This window comes from Stegodyphus dumicola, chromosome X1 (genome assembly GCF_044657685.1).
Source record: "Stegodyphus dumicola isolate Sdum_Otavi_A_Nest chromosome X1, ASM4465768v1".
In the NCBI taxonomy this organism is placed as follows: Eukaryota; Metazoa; Arthropoda; class Arachnida; order Araneae; family Eresidae; genus Stegodyphus; species Stegodyphus dumicola.
This window is the reverse complement of record NC_140780.1, coordinates 156,979,349-157,001,107: the sequence shown is the minus strand read 5'-3', so window position 1 is coordinate 157,001,107 and position 21,759 is coordinate 156,979,349. Positions and strand designations below refer to the sequence as shown.

The window sequence follows — 21,759 nt, the reverse complement described above, 5'->3', positions numbered from 1 at the left end:
CTTTAAAAAAATATTTCAGGACTTAATTGGTATTGGTTTCGAATGTGGTTTAAGAGTTTTACTATGTGTGCCATCTATAGCTGAAATAAGTTTATTTTGACATTCTGTAAATGTTAATCACGTTTATATATAGAATTACTTACGAAACAATCGCTAAACTTCTATGCACAACAGGATTAAGGAACATTTTAGTCAGTAGTAATGCGTAAAAGTTATGGGTCTTAGATTTGTGGAGTATTTTGTGTTTGTTAACCCATTTTCTTATGATTCGGATCTGTACTGCTACTTCTCCTTTTCGTTAAACCTCACCAGGATGTAAATGAGATACGTGTATGTAACACAAAGGCATGAAAGTTGACAGAGAGCTTTTAGTAGTGCGCTGACCCTAAAACTACACTGCTGTCCGCCCAAATTGCAACACCAGGAAAGACAAGAGACATCACATCAAAATTTATTTAGTAGATAACATGTTGAACAAGTATCAAATGATTAAATTTATAGACTTCTGTGAAGTGTGGTTCCCTCCGGAATCAGTAGCCAGAGTAGCCGCCCATTGTTGGAGATCAGCGCTGCCGCATCCCTCGGTATTGATTCAAAGAGACTTTGGATGTATTCTTGGGGAACAGCAGACCAAGCAGCTTCCACACGTTACCAAAGTTGATCTGGTGTGGCAGCTTGGGATGTAATCTGGGTCAATCGTTCAGCAACCATGGACCACATGTTTTCTATCGGCGAAAGATCCGGAGAGCGAGCCGGCCAGAGAAGCAATTCAATCTGGTGATTGACGAAGAACCCTTGGACAATGCGTGCACATGTGGTCGCGCGTTATCTTGTTGAAATATGGCTGTGGGCAAGCCCTGAACGTAAGGAAGGACAACTTGCTGCAACACCTCGGAGATGTAGTGCTGTCTGTTTAAAGTACCGGGAATGCGTATTAGAGAAGTGCGAGAGTGATATCCAATACCGCCCATACCATAATACCCGGTGCAGGACCAGTGTGGCGGTGCATAACGCAGCTGTTCAGCATCCTCTCTACACGGTGTCTCCATACTCGAATCCGACCATCGCGGTGTTCCAGACAGAAGCGTGACTCGTCAGTAAAGACAATTTCATTCCATTCTGCCGTCCCCATCCTTCTTTCATCGCACTATTGGCGGCGGAGACGTCTGTGGTTCTGCGTCAAGGGTAGACGAAGTAATGGACGTCTTGCCAGACCACTCTGCTGTAAACGGAGTCGAATGGTACGCGCAGACACTGGATGATGGCGTTACAAACTGAATGTGCTATGCTATGGTTCGTGATATGACTGAGCGATCCGTCACTACCATGCGCACAATGCACATCACGTGAAGTGGTGCACTAAGGTGGATGCGATCGAACATTTCGGTCCATCGTACCCTCTCGCATCCAACGGTTACATATTCGCATTACAGTTGTTTGGTTTTGTTCAACACGACTACCGATTTCCTTGAAAGGTAATGCACACTCTCGGTAGACCACAATCCTTCCTCTGTCGAACTCGGATACTTCATCAAACGATGATGAAACTGTTTACAGGCATAATTGATCTTTTTTTTTTTCTTTTATGAAAAAAACCACAAGAAAAACACAATTGCCGAACTTGAAATCGTCGAAAACTCTAAGCCTTAAATAGCGCTTTGAAGTGGCGGCACAGGCGCGCGTGATGTGCGTCTGCGCTGAAATTCTAATCATTTGCATATCTCATCTCCGCTAATGCATGTTGTAAATTTCATGTTATTTGCATACTTCCTTCAGGGTGTTGCATTTACGTTGGCCAGCAGTGTATTCTCTCCCCAGTCTCTGCGACATAGTTATCCCCCGTTAGCAATTTTGCTAACCGAAGTCAGTCGCTCACTTAGTAAATTTGAGGCAACACTTGTTAGAGTGTTTGCACTGTAGTCTCCATCTAATTAGTTTAGAATTTCTAACATCACATTTATGTTAGCTGACATCTTGCAAGTTGAGGAGATTTAAGCTGTAAGCAGAATCCGGTAATTTTTTCATTTTATAAAGTTTTAAATAAAAAGGTTGTTTAAGCTTTTTTTTGTTTTAGCCTTCTTGGGACGAACTGTATCGTACTGTATTGTATTTATATTTCCAATAGCTCTCTTAGGGAACTTGTAAATATATTAACAGAAGAGAAAAAAATGACTTTAAATTGAAACATACGCAATTCTCATGTTAAATTCTACGATGTGTATTTTAGGCAGCCATAGAGTATAACTCTTCTGTAGTGTTTATTAAGCAATGTTATACAGGGCGTCCTAAAATTTCAGCATAAGAGGAATAATGCACCAGATCCCTGTGCGCTAAACAAGTCGTTAAAGAACCTTAAATCAAGGAACATGGATGAAAATTCACATTCTTTGGCTGCGCGGGTCACGAAGCTTTACCGCTGGCACAGGTTGACTTTAATCCGTGAGATCATTAAAATATCTTTGTTTATAACTAGATTGTTAGCCCTGCTGGAAAACCACTTGCAAGAAAGGATACATTAAGATTGCCGTCAGACTGCTCTTACCGTAATCCAGTGTGTGTAATGGGAGTAGCAACAGCAACTGACATTAACAATTTAAAATGAATTATTTGGAGCAGTGTCTATGAAATTTTCCTGACATTTGATCTATGATGTACTATCCATAGTGTATTCTATTATTAAGCTTGTAAATATGTATGTTATCTATATTTCACCTATCGTAATATTTCAAAATACTCTTGAAATATTAAAATAATTTATTTACAGGAAACCAGAGGATGTTCCAGATATTAGCTGGAAGTGCATAAAGCGGTGGTAAACCATCATACGGAGAAGGTTAGTATAAATAATTCTGGTTTTCAAATTTTTGTCCTTTCAAAAAAGCGTAAAACTGTGGAATGTTATTGGAAATTGATTTTCAGTTATTTAAATAATAAATGCATGCAAGATTTGCTTCTGTAAATTACTTTATGATCATTTAAGACAAATCCTTTCTATATATTTCAAATGAATTTTCGTAAGGTCCAATATAAAAGTTATAGATGGTTAATATTAATTTTCTTTAAGCTGCCTTTAAAAGAAATCAGCCTCATTACATTTAATAGGCATAATCTTATAGATTAGGTTATTTATATTATTAAAGCTTATAATGATAAGTTATATTAATAGGATGCGTGTGTGTGTGTCTGTGTGTGTGTGTGATTATGGCAAAGCCTATTAATAGGATGCATAACTCCTGTCTTTTACATATCTTTTATATTATTACTTGTAACACGATTAAATTAATGTCTCTAGTTGAAAAGAACATGACTGTTTTTTAAAATGTCTAAAAGCTACTTAAAATACATCACGTTTTCATCTATTTTACTTCTTCTAGCTGAAGTTGCATGTTTACTCTCATCATTCTAGGTTATAAAATGTTTCATATTTTCGAAACTATTATAATTGCTATTTAGACAATAAATCTTTTACGCTTACAGTAGGTATTCATCTTTATTTCGGCATAGAACTTTACTAAAGTTTCAATGATTATAAGATTTCATTTCCATTTTTGGAAGAAAAAAAAACATGGGCTTGGTAAATGGTTTTTACCGACTAAGCAATTAATCTGAATGACGCCTGAAAAAACACAGGAAAACCTCACTTAGAAAGATTAATTAATCAATGAATTAATGTTCTTAAATAATTCGTGCTTAATAAGTCGTGTTAAGTTTGCACAGTAAAAATAGAAACAGCTGGATATTTAAAATGATAAAAATTGATAAAAATGGATTACTAAAACTTTTCTTTAATTGTCCAAACATTTGAAAGCTAGATTTTTGTTTGCAGTTTGTTTCAAATCTGTGAAAGTTCTCTTCTTGTGTTTCCCTTTTGCCTTCATAAGCATGCTGTTCATGCAGTTGATTATTATTGTAAACGGAGATTGAGAAATATTCTGACATCTTCCTTACAACATTCGTTAAACTCAAAATCGTTTCTTGTTCTGATTTATTCAAAAAAATGTCACCAATCGGCTATTAAAACCATTAAATCATTTGCATGTTACATTGACAAGTGCTACTGTTCGTCATTAACTTGAGGCAAAAAATTAATAAAAAATTTGGAACTGATGATTACTTTTTTAAGCAGAGAATAGCATTTACTCAGTCATAGTAACAACTTATCGATCATCTCGAATTCACATTAAGCCAGGTTTTGCTGTGCTTATTTTCTATTTTTTAAAAAAAGTCTTAATTTGAACAGCTAATCAGATCTGCGACTTGCTTTCAAATATCAAACTCGATAAAAATCTCTTTGAAGTAAATAAACATTTTATCTTTAATGTGCGAAAATATCAGATTGTTGCTTCACGCTTTTCAACTAAAGGAAGTTAACAGGACTAGAGCATCCGAATGATAACTCTCTAAAAATACAGCAGTCGCTTTTGTGAAATATGGCTAATGGAAAACTAACCGATGTTTAATATTTCTAAATTGTGACTTTACTGAAGAAAGTTTTCCTTATTATAGTATAAATAGACAACGTTTGTAAAATAAAAATTAAAAGTGTAATGTTAACTGTCGTGTAAAAATAATCGTAGCATTTGCCAACTTCATTTCGGCATTAATCATAATTTGAGTATAAAAAGACAAAATAATGTTACGAATTTGGTATTTAAAAAGCTAATGTTAGTTCAATTATAAATTAAATGGTTTTATTTCTCGCGCAGTGCAGCGCGTGACGAATATTAAAAGAAAGCTAAGCCGGAAAATTGAAAATACAAGAGCGCGTGCATTAAATAAATAAATATATCTTTTTGATTTCGAGAAAGTACTGGAAAATTCTAGCGCGTGATTTTAAAAATCTTATAGAAGGAGGAAAACATCTCAGTTCGTAGTAGTTGCTTATTTTGTTGTTGTTTAGAAAACTGCTCTTGTTAATTGTAGCGAATTCGCGGATTAGCTTTCTTTAGCTGTTTTGAATTACGTTCTATTGGACATTTGAGTAGTTAAAAGATAACTGCTGTGAGATATTGTAATATTGCATGATAATTTGAGAAAATTTAAGCATTTTTGTTGTGATAATAATAAATTTTTGTTCATTTTTCATCGGACTTGTGCATTCATTTCGTAACGAACCCGTACGCACGCAACAATTTTTGGTGTCAGAAGTGGGATTTGAATGCCAATAACAAGAGCGATGGAAGAGGAATTAAGGCAGTTAATATCAGCCTTTGCCTCACTTAAAGAAGAAATTAAAGAGAAAATGAAATTGGGCCAGGAATCCGTTAAGGAGGAAATGAAATTGGGCCAGGAATCCCTTGAGGAAGAAATGAAATTGGGCCAAGATTCCGTTAAAGGAGAGATGAGATCCGTTAAAAAGGAAATGGAAGCCGTTCACGAAAAGTTGGAAGCTGGTCAAGTAACTTTTAAAGAAGACATAAAAGCTGTACAAGAAAAGATTGAAGCAGGTCAAGACGAAATGAAAAGAGAAATAACCTGCGTAATAGAAAGTAAATTTGAGGCTATGGAAGACAGAATAGGAGCTGTCGAAAATAAAGTCGGGCAAATTGAAGAAAAGGTTTCTTCTGTCAAAGATGAAATAGAAGATAGAGTGTCGGCTGTGGAGCGACGAGTCGAAGGAAGAGTTTCGGCCTTACAACAACAAATTGAAGAAAGAGTTTCTGCCGTCCAAGGACATATTGAACAACAAATCGAAGACAGAGTTTTTTCCGTCCAAGGACATATTGAACAACAAATCAAAAACAGAATTTCTGCTGTCGTCGCCAAAGAAGTTGACACTTTAAAGAAATTCGTAGCGACGGCAGGGAACACTTCGGATGGTTTAAAATTTCTACCCATGCCTGCTCGTCCCTCTCTGAAGCTATCGACATATGATGGGAAGACCTCCTGGCAGGTGTATAAGACACAATTTTCTATCGTGGCGGATGCGAATGGATGGGATTCCCAAGCTAAGGCCTGTCATCTCGCCGCTTCTTTAAGAGCCGACGCAGCGGATATCCTTCAGACTCTTCCCGAAAACAAAAGGTTAGATTTCGAAGCTCTGTCCGGCGCCTTGGAGCTGCGCTTCGGGGAGAAATGTTTAAAAGACTACAGCAGGCTCCAATTAAAATCCCGTCAACAGAAGCTCACCGAAACACTTCAGGAGCTCGCCACGGATGTTGAAAGGCTGTCACATCACGCCTTTTCGGAGTGTCCGACAGAAACAAGGAAAATCCTGTCCCTGCAATATTTCATCGATGGCATCCGGGACTCTGAAATTCAGAAAGCACTGCGAATGGCGGATGTTAAAGATCTGAAAAGCGCTTTAGTGTACGCCATGAAATTCAAGGCAGTCCAGCAAGCCACCCGTCGAGACCGCCATCCAGTCAGAGCTGCTCAAGTCCAGAAGCCAGGGGATCAACTCACTGCTCGTCTAGACGATTTAACTAGACAACTGAACGCCTTGAGACGAAATATTGGTGACAAGAAACCGACCGTAAAGTGCTGAAACTGCGGTGCTGAAGGACACATACGACGAAACTGCAGAACACCCCAGGGTACGGAAGTTAAAACCGCTCCTAAGAAACAGCAGGGAAACTAATTAGTGGCCATCTCACGGGGCGGAGGTTGCCAGATAATGAAAAGCCCCAGTTTAAAGCGCTTCAGATTTCTGCAGTGAGAGGCGGCAGTAATGGACTTTTCATAATAGGACATAAGATAAGATAAGTTTGGGCTTACCCGCTCCGAGAACTCAATTTCACTGCGGGTTTACTCCTCCTTTGGGCACATCATGGAAGTTCAACCTCCATTATTACCCTCCAAGAGAGTGGCACACCACCTGGATATGACACCAGGCGGCACCGGTCGTCTAATGCTCCTACCAGTCGCTTGGGCGAACCCGTCGCAGCGGGACATTACCCAGCGACCCCGGGGGAGACCCCCGGGTTACTAGAACCACGCCGCGCTAGGACGTGCCAGACTCCGAGGCCGGCCAATAAGTGATCTTTCCCAGAGCCTTCAGAACCACCAAGTTCATAAATTTTATACCCCCATGGCCGAGATTGCCTAGGTACAGATCCTAGCCAGTAGCTTCGGAGAGTTCTCTACGTCGACCCCCGGGGGGTCATAATAGAACATATTAATAGAGTTCCCTGCAATATGACTATAGATACAGGAGCCAACGTTACCATCATCCGAAAAGATTTAGCTGAACAACTGGGAAGCAAACTTATATGGACGCCGCCCTGCGTTACCCTATAGATTGTGTCCGGTGAGAATATCGACATCGATGGAAAAGTAAATGTTAACATCACGTTTGGAAGTGCAGCCTACCATCACACGTCATATGTAGCAGAGATCACTGATTCTTGCATATTCGGATTGGACTTTCTAAGGAAATACAATTTTTCCTTGGACTTTAAAAATAACGAATTGCATTCTACATTTGAGGACATAGCGTTATTTGGAGTTAATGATGAAGAAGTTAAATCTGTTCATAAAATCATAGCACAAGACAATATCACAATACCAGCAAGAACAGAAATTTTACTTCCTGGAGCCCACCAGCGGCCGAGCGGTAAAGTCGCTGAACACTGGTAGTTCGGTCCGAGGTTCGAATCCCGCGAACGGGCTGGCTGCATGGGTGTTTTCGTGGTTTTCCCCATGTGTAACGTGTATACGAGCCAGTTTCCCTTAGAAAGTCCTCCACGAAAGGCATCCCTCCTCTTAGGCAGATAGCCCTAGTGTGCTTTGCCATAATTAAATGCACCACTACACCACCTTTACTTCCTGGATCCATTGCCGAAAACAGAAAGTTTCGCTACGGCATCATAGAATATCCCAATAACTGTAATAGCCCAAAAGGAGTACTAGTAGCCTCAACACTCGTCGACCTATCCAGAACGGTTATCCCGGTGAGAGTCGCCAATGTAACTGAGAAGAGGAGAATTATTAAGAAAGGTGAAGTGGTTGCAGCATGTACTCCAGTAACCAGCGTTGAAAGAAAGAGTAACATCCAAGAGTCCGTGTCCTCGGAGAGCATTACATCGGAGTTATTGCAGAATGCGCAATTAAACGATAAAGAGAGGAATGCTGCCGATCGCGTCATTAAAGATCTTCAAGTTGTTTCCTCCCGCTCGTCTTCTGACGTGGGTCGAACTAGTTTGAAACAACATAGAATAGATACCGGCGATCATCCCCCGATCAAGCAACATCCAAGACGTCTACCGTTTGCTAAACAGGAAGAGGTGCGAACACTGTTAAAAGATATGGAAGAAGCCGATGTCATCGAGCCTTCAGTAAGTCCATGGGCATCTCCCAGCGTCCTAGTCAGAAAGAAAGACGGCTCAACAAGATTTTGCGTCGACTATCGCCGGTTGAATGAGGTTACGAAGAAAGACAGTTACCCTCTTCCTAGAATTGACGACATTCTAGACACTCTTTCTGGAAGCAAGTGGTTCTCAACACTTGATTTAAAGAGTGGGTATTGGCAGGTAGAAATGCAGCCTGAAGACCGAGAAAAGACGGCATTTACTACGGGACAAGGGCTTTGGCAATTCAAGGTGATGCCGTTTGGACTGTGTAATGCGCCAGCAACATTCGAACGTCTTATGGAGACTGTTTTGAAAGGCCTTTCCTACGAAGCCTGCCTGATATACCTGGACGACATCATCATCGTCGGAAAGAGTTTTGAAGAACATTTAGAAAATTTTAGGAAGGTGCTTCAGAAACTGAAAGAAGCCAATCTGAAGCTGAGTCCCGCTAAATGCAAAATTTTCCGAAAGGAAGTGACTTACCTGGGACATGTCATCTCTGCAGAAGGTGTTAGCACGGATCCTGAAAAGGTATCAGCGGTTAAATCCTGGAAACGTCCCGAAAATATCCATCAGCTGAGAAGCTTCCTAGGGCTTTGCACCTACTATAGGAGATTCGTGAAGGACTTTTCTTCCATCGCAAGACCCCTTCACAAGCTGACAGAGAGCAAGCAAATATTCTTGTGGACAAAAGAATGCGAGGATGCATTTAACAACTTAAAGGAGGCTTTAACATCTGTTCCAATCCTGACGTATCCTCAGCTCGACCGACCATTTATTCTCGACACCGACGCGAGCAATGAAAGTGTCGGTGCTGTTTTGTCCCAAGAAATAGACGGCCAAGAACGTGTAGTGGCGTACTGGAGCAAGTGCCTGTCTAAACCGGAGAGGAATTATTGTGTCACCAGGAAAGAGTTGCTCGCCATAGTCAAAGCTGTAGAACAGTTCCATCACTATCTATACGGCAGAAAATTCCTGCTCCGCACCGATCATGCATCATTGACCTGGCTTTTAAATTTCAAGAATCCTGAGGGTCAAATAGCCAGGTGGATACAGAGACTCCAAGAATATGACATCACTATCCGTCATCGTAAGGGATTATCACACGGAAACGCCGATGCCCTGTCTAGAAGACCTTGCCAAGAAAGCTGCCGATATTGTTCCAGGGTGGAAGCGAAATACGAGCTGCTGACTCCGGTCGCAAGACAAATTACAACATCAACATCGGCTGATCGAGAACCGTGGAGTGATGATGAAGTCAGGAAAGACCAGCTGGAAGACCGCGACATTAAACCCATATTTGATTTAATGGAGTCATCAACCAGAAAACCTACCTGGCAGGGCAGTTCTATCTGTAGTCCTACAACCAAACAGTATTGGGCACTCTGGGATTCACTTCACATTCGAAACGGCGTCTTATACCGGAAATTCGAATCGGATGATGGGAAGACGTTCCGATGGCAACTGATACTTCCAAGATCCCGGATTCCTGATGTCCTTAAAGAACTACATAACAGCCCTACAGGAGGTCACTTTAGAATTATGAAGACCTTACAGAGAGTTCGTGAGCGCTTTTACTGGAATAATGCAAAGGATGACGTGCAAAAGCGGTGCCGATCTTGCGATGCCTGTGCAGGTCGGAAAGGACCGAGGGGACGCAGCCGAGGCAAGTTGCAACGTTACAACGTAGGGGCGCCTTTTGAACGTATCGCCTTTGACATCCTGGGACCTCTGCCACGAACTGCTGATGGCAACAAATACATACTCGTTGTCATTGATTACTTCACCAAGTGGCCTGAAGCTTATCCTATTCCTGATCAAGAGGCTGCCACAGTAGCTGAGGTAATGATACAGCACTGGATTTCCAGGTTCGGAGTGCCTCTTCAGTTACATTCCAATCAGGGAAGGAATTTTGCCTCGGCAGTAATCAAAGAACTATGCAAACTACTCGGCATTGACAAAACTCAAACGACGCCATTACATCCCCAGTCGGACGGCATGGTAGAGAGGTTAAATCGAACCATCCTTAATAACCTCTCATTAGTGGTTTCCAGAAACCAACAGGACTGGGACAAGAAATTACCTCTCTTTTTACTGGCTTACCGCAGTGCTGTCCACGAGACTACCGGCTATTCTCCATCACAGATGCTCTTCGGTCGTGACCTTCGTCTGCCTTGTGATCTATTGTTTGGCCGCTCTCCGGATGCTCCTTCATCGTCTGAGGAATATATTCAAGAACTCCAGGCCCGGTTTGAAGTGATGCACAACTTTGCACGAGAGCGAGTCAACTTAGCGACGGAGAAGATGAAGACCCGATACGACACAAGAGCTACTGAACATCAATTCCACGAAGGAGACACGGTGTGGTTGTGGAATCCGACTCGACGGAAAGGACTTTGTCCGAAATTACAGTCACCTTGAGATGGCCCGTACACAGTTCTAAGCAGGCTGAATGACGTCGTGGTTCGGATTCGTAAGTCTTCGAACTCTAAACCTAAAGTCGTTCATTACGACAGGTTAGCACATTACTATGGCCATAGTACGTAATGTAAATAATTGTAAATAGTGTAAGACCATGGTCCTTTTTGTTTTTAAATGTGTATTTGATTTGATTTGTATTTAGTATTTGATTTGCATTTAGTATTTGATTTGTATTTGATAGCATTTGTTTAAGTTATCTATTGCATTTATTTTTCATGTTGTTTATTATTGTAATGTAATGCTTATTAATGCATTTACGCCACAGTTGTAAGTTTGGCTTCCTGTCCAGGGATTGTACTGCCCGGGACGTGCAGTCCTTGGGAAGGGGGCAGTGTTACGAATTTGGTATTTAAAAAGCTAATGTTAGTTCAGTTATAAATTAAATGGTTTTATTTCTCGCGCAGTGCAGCGCGTGACGAATATTAAAAGAAAGCTAAGCCGGAAAATTGAAAATACAAGAGCGCGTGCATTAAATAAATAAATATCTCTTTTTGATTTCGAGAAAGTACTGGAAAATTCTAGCGCGTGATTTTAAAAATCTTATAAAAGGAGGAAAACATCTCAGTTCGTAGTAGTTGCTTAGTTTGTTGTTGTTTAGAAAACTGCTCTTGTTAATTGTAGCGAATTCGCGGATTAGCTTTCTTTAGCTGTTTTGAATTACGTTCTATTGGAGATTTGAGTAGTTAAAAGATAACTGCTGTGAGATATTGTAATACTGCATGATAATTTGAGAAAATTTAAGCATTTTTGTTGTGATAATAATAAATTTTTGTTCATTTTTCATCGGACTTGTGCATTCATTTCGTATCGAACCCGTACGCACGCAACAATAATATTGTGGTGTTCTTCGTTTTATTAAGCCATTTACGCATTTGCTCACTCATGTTTTCAATGGCTTCTTTCGCTGTCTCATTTTTCCCCTCTAAAAGCAGCACACATCAAAGAGCCACATGTAAAAATGTGTGGCATTGGGATATAAGCGCGATACTTCGATTTCTTATCGGAGACTCTGGTTTTTAATGCAAATCTCCGAACTCCGGTTTTACCAAAGATGATTTTTGATTTTTTTCGTGCATGAATTATGACGTGATTTTACTAGTCATTTTCACTTTTTATTATAATTAGAAAAATTGTTTTACTGAACTCGAATCTGAACTACTATGAATCTGAACAACTAATTTCTTTTGTTGACCTCCTGGTGCAATTTCTTTTAAAATGTTGTTCAGTGTTGCTTAGCAAATGCGACCAGCAATGCGGCTGATTTAAGTACCACAGTAATATACAACATATGACAGCACCGATGAATAAAGTAAATTACAAAGTTACCCATCAGTCAGCTGTTGCCTACGATTATTATACACCAGTCAAGTGTAATTAAAGGTAAATTAAATATTTTCTCTTTGATATAAGTATGATTAAATGTAATAACGTAATAATTTTATTTAATAATGTATAATATTTATGTAAATTAAAAATTTGTAATATTTAACAAAATATTTTAATAATTGAATATAATAATTAAATATTTTGGCTTAAAAGTGACAAATTCTGAAAATATGTATTTTATTTACATACGTACTCATTTATTTATTGGTTTGAATACCTCCGGAGTGACACACTGAGAGGTGGCAGCCATTACATAGGGGAAAAGTGATTTTAGGTTTTGTTTTCTTAGTTATGGATATTTGACAGGTACTTACAGTAAAACTGTAAGTGCTATTAGGAGGAACGTAAGGAATCAGTTGTGATCTCAACGAGATTTGAATATGGATATTCTGCTTTCCAATTAAATATGCTAATCGTAAGAGCGTGCCCAAGGCAATACGATAATTCATTATGAAATTTTCAATGTAAGGTAGAAAATTTTATGAAAGCAGTGCAGTGCTGAAGGTAGAAAAGTTTTTTAATACAAATTTCAACACTTTTTATACTTTCATACTTATAATACAAGTTTCAACACAAGTTTTTAGAACTCGTAGAACAAAACGTCCAAGCAGTGAAAGGCCCATGATTCTTTCATAAGTGCAATTCATTGATATATTCAACTGTAAATTTACGGAGATATTTGTAGTTATGTTATCAGGACTTGTATTTCTCTTGATTTGCTTTGGAAACATGAATGGTCCTGAATAAGAACAGGGAGCTTACTCAAGCTATGTTCAGGAATGTGTAAAGTAGACAACACAAGCAGGAAGGGTATATGAAACCCTTTATTTTCAATATTTTACAGGTATTCCCGAACTTCGGGATACAAAGACCAACCATTTGTGGTCTGAACGTTAAGAATATAAAAACTACTAACTAAAAACTAACTTTGAATTAGTATACAAATGCCTAGCACAAAGATTGGCCTATATTTAAAAAAAGGTACGTATGTAGTACGCCGAGCTGCTAAAACTACGATACGTCTGCAATTATCAAGAGAGCTAAACCTCTGGACTTAAAGGCAACCAGCAACAAAGTGAAAACTCGTAAAACTTTAGTGGCAAGCGGCTTACTTCCTATAACTCCTTCCACTCTATCTCTTGGCAAAAAGCCACAACTTAAGTACTTGGGCGTTAGCAAGACAATTTGCATAAACAAGTTAAAGCATTTAATTCTGGCCGGAAGTAGAAAATAAGAAGTGATAGTACAGTTTTAAAATAAAATAAATGTTAGTAAAACTTAGGATCCTTACATACTTCCCGCCAGAGTTAATTAGTTTGAAACTGAGGTCTAAAACGACCTTGTTGAAAACTTTTAGCTCCAGATTCTAAATCTAACGCGAGGCCAATCTTTTACAAACGTTCCTCGCGAGAAACTATCTAATCTCGAAATTAAAAAGTCGTTTTTACATGATCAATTCCATGGACAATTACTTTTCATTTGTACTACATCTATAAACAGGAGTTTTTCTTAGTTGAATCTGCTCTGGAAGGAAAACTAGTTTAATGAAATGTTAAACAATCAAATGGCAAGTAACATGAATACGTATATTTTTCTTTTAAAACTATTCTTATTTCATTCATGCCATTATTTAATTACCTCCCCGTGCTCTCTGACATGTGTTGTAAAGATAAACACCAAACACGTGCGTGTCTATGTACAAGTGTTCAACACTACCACCTGCAACCAAAATACTAACGTGTTAAAATGTAACATAACAAGACCTCAGAACACACCTTATATTCATCTCTGAACCCTGAGGTAGTATTCTCAAAAGGGGCTAACTCTGAAGTGTAGCGTCAAAGAGCCTAACTACATTCATTCAGTCTTTAGCATATATTCACACTATTTTGCTCATTTTACAGTCATACCAATAAGTTAAAATTTTTAGCACTACTATAACATTTTCACTTTTAACATATCAAAGTTTTTCTTAACTTTTAAGCAAGGAGCTTAGAATAGAAGGAGGGAAGGTTCAACTGAAACGGTGAAGCTTGGCGGCCATGTTCCTGTTATCGCTGTGACTTGTGCAAGGAAGTCTGTAATTGCATTTTTTTTCTGTTATTTTTTAAACATGTCAGCTTGTGTTGTATATGGATGCACAAACAAATTTTTGAAAAAGATTCCTGGGATTACTTTTCACGCGTAAGTATTGATTTTTTTTTACTTTTTTATTTGATTAAAAATATCGCAATGTCATGTTGTTTTCTTTCCAGATGTGAAAAAAAGGACTTAATCAAAATATGTTAAATACATTTTAATGTTTCTGTTTATAGCTGGCATGTTCTTGTTCCTTAACATACAATGATGTATGTTAGGATTTAAACTGTATAATTTGAACGTTTTAGGTCATTCGTTTGATAATTTTCTTGTAAAGTAAGACACCAATTGTTACTATTTTTATGAATTGTAAAGGTGTTAAATAGAGTAATACCTTTCTTTATGTATTAATTATTATTCATTTTTAAGTTTTTTGAGCTGTTAAAAGTATAATTTGTGCATTTGATCAAGATAAACTAACTTTACTCTTGTTAAAATATTTCTGCATAAATTTACAAATTTGTGGGCAGTATAGCGATAAAAGTAAGTAAAATATTTACACAACTGAACATGTGGAAAGATGTATCCAAAAATATAGGTCTAGGTATATTTCTGTAATTCAGCTTAATTCAAGGCAATTTCTTTGAGATTCATAAATATGAAACGCGCATAAATTGAAATCACTGAATTCACATAAATCTGTTTTATTTTGTTAATATTTATTTTCTTGTAGTTATAAAGTTGTTGGTTGTGAAAAGAATCTATTTAAAACTTTCATTTAAAAAAAAGTCCAACCCGTGACTATTTTTTTAGATAAGTATCTGCTATTAATTTCAGGTTAAATATATTTTAAATGATTCTTTAATAAATTACAATATTGTGAATAAATCAGAAATATTACTTCTTAAAGGAAAAACTGGAAAGTACACCCAACGGGTTGCTAATAAAACCTAAACAAATTCTTGAAATATGCAGAAACATTATTTTTAAAGGCTTTAATATTATGCACATGCATTTAGATTTCGAACTATATCTTAATGATTTTCTGTATGTAGTAAATTACGGATATCATCTTTATAGCTTTAAAACAAAAAACTAACAATAGCGAAGTATTTCATTATAAATTTTACGTATTTTTAGTGGAAAATACATGCACCGAACATTTTAAAAACACGGACGTTTCACTGAGGTAATGCAATGTTTTGAAGTTACAAACATGGATGCCGCTTATACAGTGGAGTTTCATTCCCCGATAGTGGAGGAAACTGCGAACCCTCCCTCCTTCTATTCTAACCTCCTTGCTTTTAAGATAACAGTTCACATTGTACATAAGGACATATTAACATGCCGTTAATTTTACGCATTTCAAAACATTCATTAGTAGTACAATGTTTGTTAACTTCTGTTTCTTTCCAAGCAAATGCTAATTCTTCTACATTTAAATACTACATTTCAAAAGTCCTTCAGACTGAAACTTCTTTTCTTGACAGAATCTTTTAAATAAAATTTTATACAATAATTTTACAATTTTCTTAAGGTACCTTTCTCAAAGATTACCAATGCTTTTACAATATTCAAGTATTTACACATTCCTATTATACAATAATTTTAGATTTACTCGCGAGTAGTTGAAAAAAATAGCAACAAAATAGGTAAAACTCATTTCTCGCGTTTTTGGCGATAAAGGTAGGCCTCACATAAGGTAAAACTTCTTAAAATCTGCCACTTGCAGTAAGAAAGAAAAATTAACTTAAAGTTTCAAAGTAACATAAAGTTTTACTTATCTTTATGATATTCCGACATCCTTTTTGTTGCCCAGTCCTGGAAAGTGGCGAAGACTACCGTCTGGTTTATCCTCCGTCTTGTGCAGGTTCGCCCTTCGGTTCCTTTCTCCGTGAGCTTTCTTTTTTTTTTTTTTCCAGTTCGGTCACCCTTGAAGAACTTCTTTTTAACATCTAGTTGAACTCTCGGCCGTTTGATGGCAGCTGTTCTTGGCGGAATCCGGACAACTCTCTCCCGTTGTTGCCTGGATCTCGTTGCTGGCTGTTCAACGGTTTGTTGCTTCCTTGCATCTGCAGCTGATTTTCCTTCGTCAATTCGTCGACATTTGCTGAACAGACTCCTATCCAATGGGTACATCTTTCGTTTCGGAGCCGTGTTATGGTTGCTGCCATTTCTCCTGGCTCTCTTTGCATTAGAACTTTTCCCTTCTTCATTCTGGGGGTGGTCGTGCCCTCTCTTTTCTGATCGGAGGAACAGCTTCTTTTTCTTGTTACCTTCAGTTTTTCAACGGGGAAACTTTCTTTTCATATGCCCCTGTCTACTCATGGCTTGCCCTTGTGATTGTCGTCGTGCCACCTCTGGAGATTGTCCCTGCCGTGCCGGATCCTGCAAAACATCTTGAAATATTTGCATTTTATTACGATTATAGAATAGTTTTATCTGGTAATTGTTTGCGGTGCAGGTTTCACCATTCTTGGCTTTTAACACCATTACAGCCTGAGTTATTTTCTCTATTACATACGGTCCTTCAAATCGTGGATAGAACTTTGCAATTTTATCTTCTGGGCTGAAGAAAGTGAATGCTTAATTTTTAACACTTCATCCCCTACTTTATAAGTTACTCCCCGTCGTTTCATGTCATAATACAGCTTCTGTTTTCTTTTTGCTACTTCAGTGTTCTTCTTTGCTTCTTTAATAAATTTTTCTATATCGCCCATTTGAAATTCCGGGGCTCTTTGTTGAACATAAAATAATTTATCTAACGGCTTTATAATCTTTCTGTCTAAAATTAACTCAGCAGGAGTTTCGCCCTTTGTGTCATGTTTGGCGGTCCTAAGGGCGAAAGCTAATTCATTGACACAGTTATCCCAGCTTTTATGAAAATTTTTAACATAACTACGAATAATTTTCACTATATTTCTATTGACCCGTTCCGCTATATTTGATTGCGGCCGATACGGGACCATTTTTAAATGATATATGCCCAGTTTTTGGCACATGTCCTCAAATGCATTACTTACAAATTGAGGACCATTATCCGATATAACTTTTAGGGGAGCCCTGTATTTTAAAATATATTTATTTAAAATAGAATCAGTAACTAATTTCGCGGAGGCTCGTTTTAAGGGAACAATTTCGGTCCACTTACAAAAATGATCAACCATAACAAGGAGATACCGACTTTTATTTAACTGACTTTTCGGGAAAGGGCCCAATAAATCGATGCCAATTATTTCATTTGGAAACTCTGATTTAATGCTATTTAGAAACCCGGCCGGGCGGAAATTAACATAATCAACTGCTTGACATGTTGGGCAGGACTGGACATGCGTCCTTGTTAACTTTTGCAGCTCAGGAAAATAAACTGCTTCGCGTACGCGTTGGATGATTTCTGGAATACCACCATGAGATGCCAAAGGCGAATCGTGCAACTCCTGCAGTATATTTAATCTAAAACTAGCTGGGATAACAGGTCGAAATTCGTTGTTGGAATTCGTAGTTTTTGTATAAAATAATAGACCATCTATTAGTTCGTAATGGGCCGCCCTATTTCTTATTGCCACAATATCTTGGTGGCTAAAATTTTCAGGATCTTTTAAATAATCATAAATATTTTTAAATTCTGGATCCTTACTCAGATCGGATATTACAGTTTCTCGGGAATGTATCGTATATGCTGTGAGCATTGATACCTTTACAGTATTACCTTCTTCATCTCTTTTTATTCTGGATAGTGCATCTGCTACGATATTTTCCTTTCCGGGAGTGTGTTTGATTACCAAATTATACTCCTGTAACTTAAGTGCCCATCTTATTAACCTTGGGGATAAGTTTTTCCCTGAGTATAATCTAGTTACCGCCGCATGATCAGAATACACTGTTACTGGCGCACTTCCAAAATAGACTCGGAACTTTTGCACTGCTAACAGAACTGCACGTGCCTCTCTCTCAGTCGCGGAATAATTTCTTTGAGTTTCATTTAAAGTTCTACTAAAAAATGCCATGGGCTGATGATTTTGGGAAAGTACTGCTCCTACCGTATAATCCGAAGTATCCGCTGAAATTTCTAAATTCTCATCGTTCTCAGGAAATTTCAAAACAGGGGCTTGCGTTAACGCTTGTTTTAATTTTTCAAACGCACTGTTGGCTTCGGCCGTCCACGAGAATCTTGCCTTTTTCCTTTTTAATTTTAACAATGGTTCAGCAATTGCTGCAAAGCCTTTTATAAAGGACCTATAATATGAACAAAGTCCTAGAAAAGAAGACAGCTTCTTCGCCGTATTTGGCGGCGGATAATTTTGAATAGCGATTATTTTTGATTCGTCCGTCTCGATTCCTTTCTGAGATATTTTGTACCCTAAGTATTTTAATTCAGGGGCTGCAAATTTACACTTTTCAACATTAACTTTTAGACCGGCCTCATTTAATAATGAAAACACCTCTCTCAAATCTTTTATATGTTGATCCAAATTATCACTAGTAATAATGATATCGTCTGAATATATAAATGTGGTCTTTCCTAGAACAGGCCTTAGCACAATGTCCATACATCGCTGAAATGTTGCCGGTGCCCCTGAAAGGCCAAACGGCATACGCAAGAATGCATAATTGCCAGACTTGGTTATAAGAACAGTCTTAGGCACATCTTCTGGTTTTACACCTATTTGAAAATAATCCGTCGTTAGGTCTAACGTAGTCATGTATTTCGTAGAAGTTATGTTCCTTAAAATTTCTTCAATAATAGGTAACGGATATACCGGATATTTAGTAATGGACTTTAATTTACAATAGTCAATTGCAAAACGCCACCTTTTCGGATGTGTTACTGGATAATCGTTATTTTTCTTACATAACACTACCGGGCTGGCATAACTACTTGAGATGGGCATTATGATCTTTTTACGTAACATATCTCGAATGTGCCACTCCATAATTTTTTCTTTAGTCTTATCGTACCGATATGGCTTGTGACGAACTGGCAGTGAATCTCCTGTATCGATTTCCTGTTCCGTCACTTGAGTAAATCCGGGAATATCACTAAATAAGGAAGCAAATTCACTTACCACTTGGCGAATTTTTTGTTGCTCTCCCGTAGGCAGGTGGTTGAGATTTAACGTGGGTGGTTCTCTTTTTTCTTCGAGAACTGGTTTCATGGTCAGCTTAAGGGACGCTTGGTTAAAATCCAGCGTTGCTTCTGCCTCTGAAAAAAAATCCATACCTAAAATTACATTTGCTTGTAGATTTTTTTACGATAAAAAGCCTTATCTTTACCTGCTCCTCCTTAATACGAAAATAGAGTGGTATTTTATCTATGCATTTGCATCTTTCTCCCTGGGCAGCTAACACTGTCGCATTATCCGAATTATATGTTCTATACTTACGGAAGTATTTCCGAAAAAAATCTTCTGCCACACAGGAACACTGCGCGCCTGTATCCAGGAGTGCGGTGGCTGGAATACTGTTGACCAAAACTTCAATCTTTGAAAGAATCAAAATTTTCACAATAACTGTATTTAGGTTGAAGGAAGAGGGATTTTCTTGGCCTTCAGATTTCCGCCCTCTCCCGTCAGCAGAAATCCGTTTTAGTTTAAATCCTCTTTCTTCTTTTCCATGCCTTCTTTCTTTTTCCGCTGGCCTTCAAGACTTTTTTCTGGCTTACTATTGAACTGTCGACGTTCGCCGGTTGTTTTTGGATACTCAGGTTTCCTTGACCACTCATTCGACTTGCTTCCGTAGCCGTGCTGTTGCCTTTGCTGTGGTCTTGGCGCACCAAATTATATTTGTTGCTCGTACTGGCGTCTTCTTTAAATGTCCGCCGTTCTTCTACTTTCAAACTGGATTGCGAGCTCAAATAACTTTTCCAGTGTCGTCGGGTTCTTTAATTCAATAAAGTTTTGTACTTGGGGAAGTAACCTAGGCAAAATTACTTGGATTATTTCAGGATCCTGCCGGCTTCCATACAAGAGTTTAAAGACGTGAATTTTTCTTAAAATAAAGCTTGAAAGATTTTCGATTCGTTGCTGGTATATACTGTAGAGTTCCGCTTCCAATTTTGCACGATTTCTTAAGACAGGGAAGGCTATTATTAAGGCTGTCTTGAAATTTTCGAAAGTACAGGTGGGACTTCCCGCTTGACCCAAGAGGTTTCTTCCTATACATTTGAACCAATTAAGCGCTTGGCCCCTCAAAGCACTGATAGCTAAGGTGACTTTCTGGAACTCATGGACTGGATATAGCATGAAGTGATCATCCAATTTTTCCAAAAAACTGGTCACCGGTGAGTTTCCGTCAAAGGTTGCTGCTGGTTTCATCGATTCGCTCATGGTCTGGACGATGTAACCAAATCTTTCCATGGCGGCAGCTGGCATTTCTGGATTCTGAGCCGCTGCTGCAAGCACCTCAGGTTCTTCTTGAAACTCGGCCATGGTTATTCTTCTTCTTCGGGCGCCACTATCAGGACTTGTATTTCTCTTGATTTGCTTTGGAAACATGAATGGTCCTGAATAAGAACAGGGAGCTTACTCAAGCTATGTTCAGGAATGTGTGAAGTAGACAACGCAAGCAGGAAGGGTATACGAAACCCTTTATTTTCAATATTTTACAGGTATTCCCGAACTTCGGGATACAGAGACCAACCACTTGTGGTCTGAACGTAAGAATATAAAAACTACTAACTAAAACTCTAACTAAAAACTAACTTTGAATTAGTATACAAATGCCTAGCACTAAGATTGGCCTTTATTTAAAAAAGTTACGTATGTAGTACGTCGAGCTGCTAAAACTACGATACGTCTGCAATTATCAAGAGGGCTAAACCTCTGGCCTTAAAGACAACCAGCAACTGAGTGAAAACTCGTAAAACTACAGTGGCAAGCGGCTTGCTTCCTATATCTCCTTCCACTCTCTCTCTCTCTTGGCAAAAAGGCGACAACTTAAGTACTTGGCGTTAGCAAGACAATTTGCATAAACAAGTTAAAGCATTTAATTCTGGCCGGAAGTAGAAAATAAGAAGTGATAGTACAGTTTTAAAATAAAAATAAACGTTAGTAAAACTTAGGATCCTTACAATGTAATTAATCGCTTTATGGAGCCTACTGCAAAGTAAATAAAGAGTGTTCCTATATCATTAAAATTACCAAACCAAGAGAATGTTGATTTGTATTTCCGTCCTAAATTCAAATTTGCGCAGTTATCCAGATTTGTGTAGTGTCCTAATATCCAGATTTACACAATGATACGTGTTGAATTTTGATCTAAGTCAGTAAATTCGTTTCTCTAATATTGTTACGTGTGTACGGGTTCATAATATACTGAATGCACACAGCTCCAATGACAGATTGATAAAATTTATTTTATCAAAAGAAACACTTCAGAATTCAGGAACTTGCCACAAAAATAGTCGTAAAACACTTCAAAATATCACAGGGTACAATCAGTACAGTCAGTAATTACACTTCAAATCTCTATGTGAGGAAGTTGGAACGTATAAATAATGAGTTTTTAGTATTTAACTTAGTAC

The 21,759-nt window shown here is 38.2% G+C and overlaps 1 protein-coding gene across 2 annotated transcripts in view; it reads left to right on the top strand.

The window, feature by feature from the left end:
- Positions 1-21,759, top strand: part of LOC118179791 (uncharacterized) — an 81,569-nt gene that overhangs the window by 42,806 nt on the left and 17,004 nt on the right. For both annotated transcript variants that reach the window (XR_015038687.1, XM_085808065.1), the window contains one exon: positions 2,765-2,833. The gene's annotated coding sequence lies outside the window, so the exon portion shown is untranslated. The remainder of the gene's footprint in view (positions 1-2,764; positions 2,834-21,759) is intronic.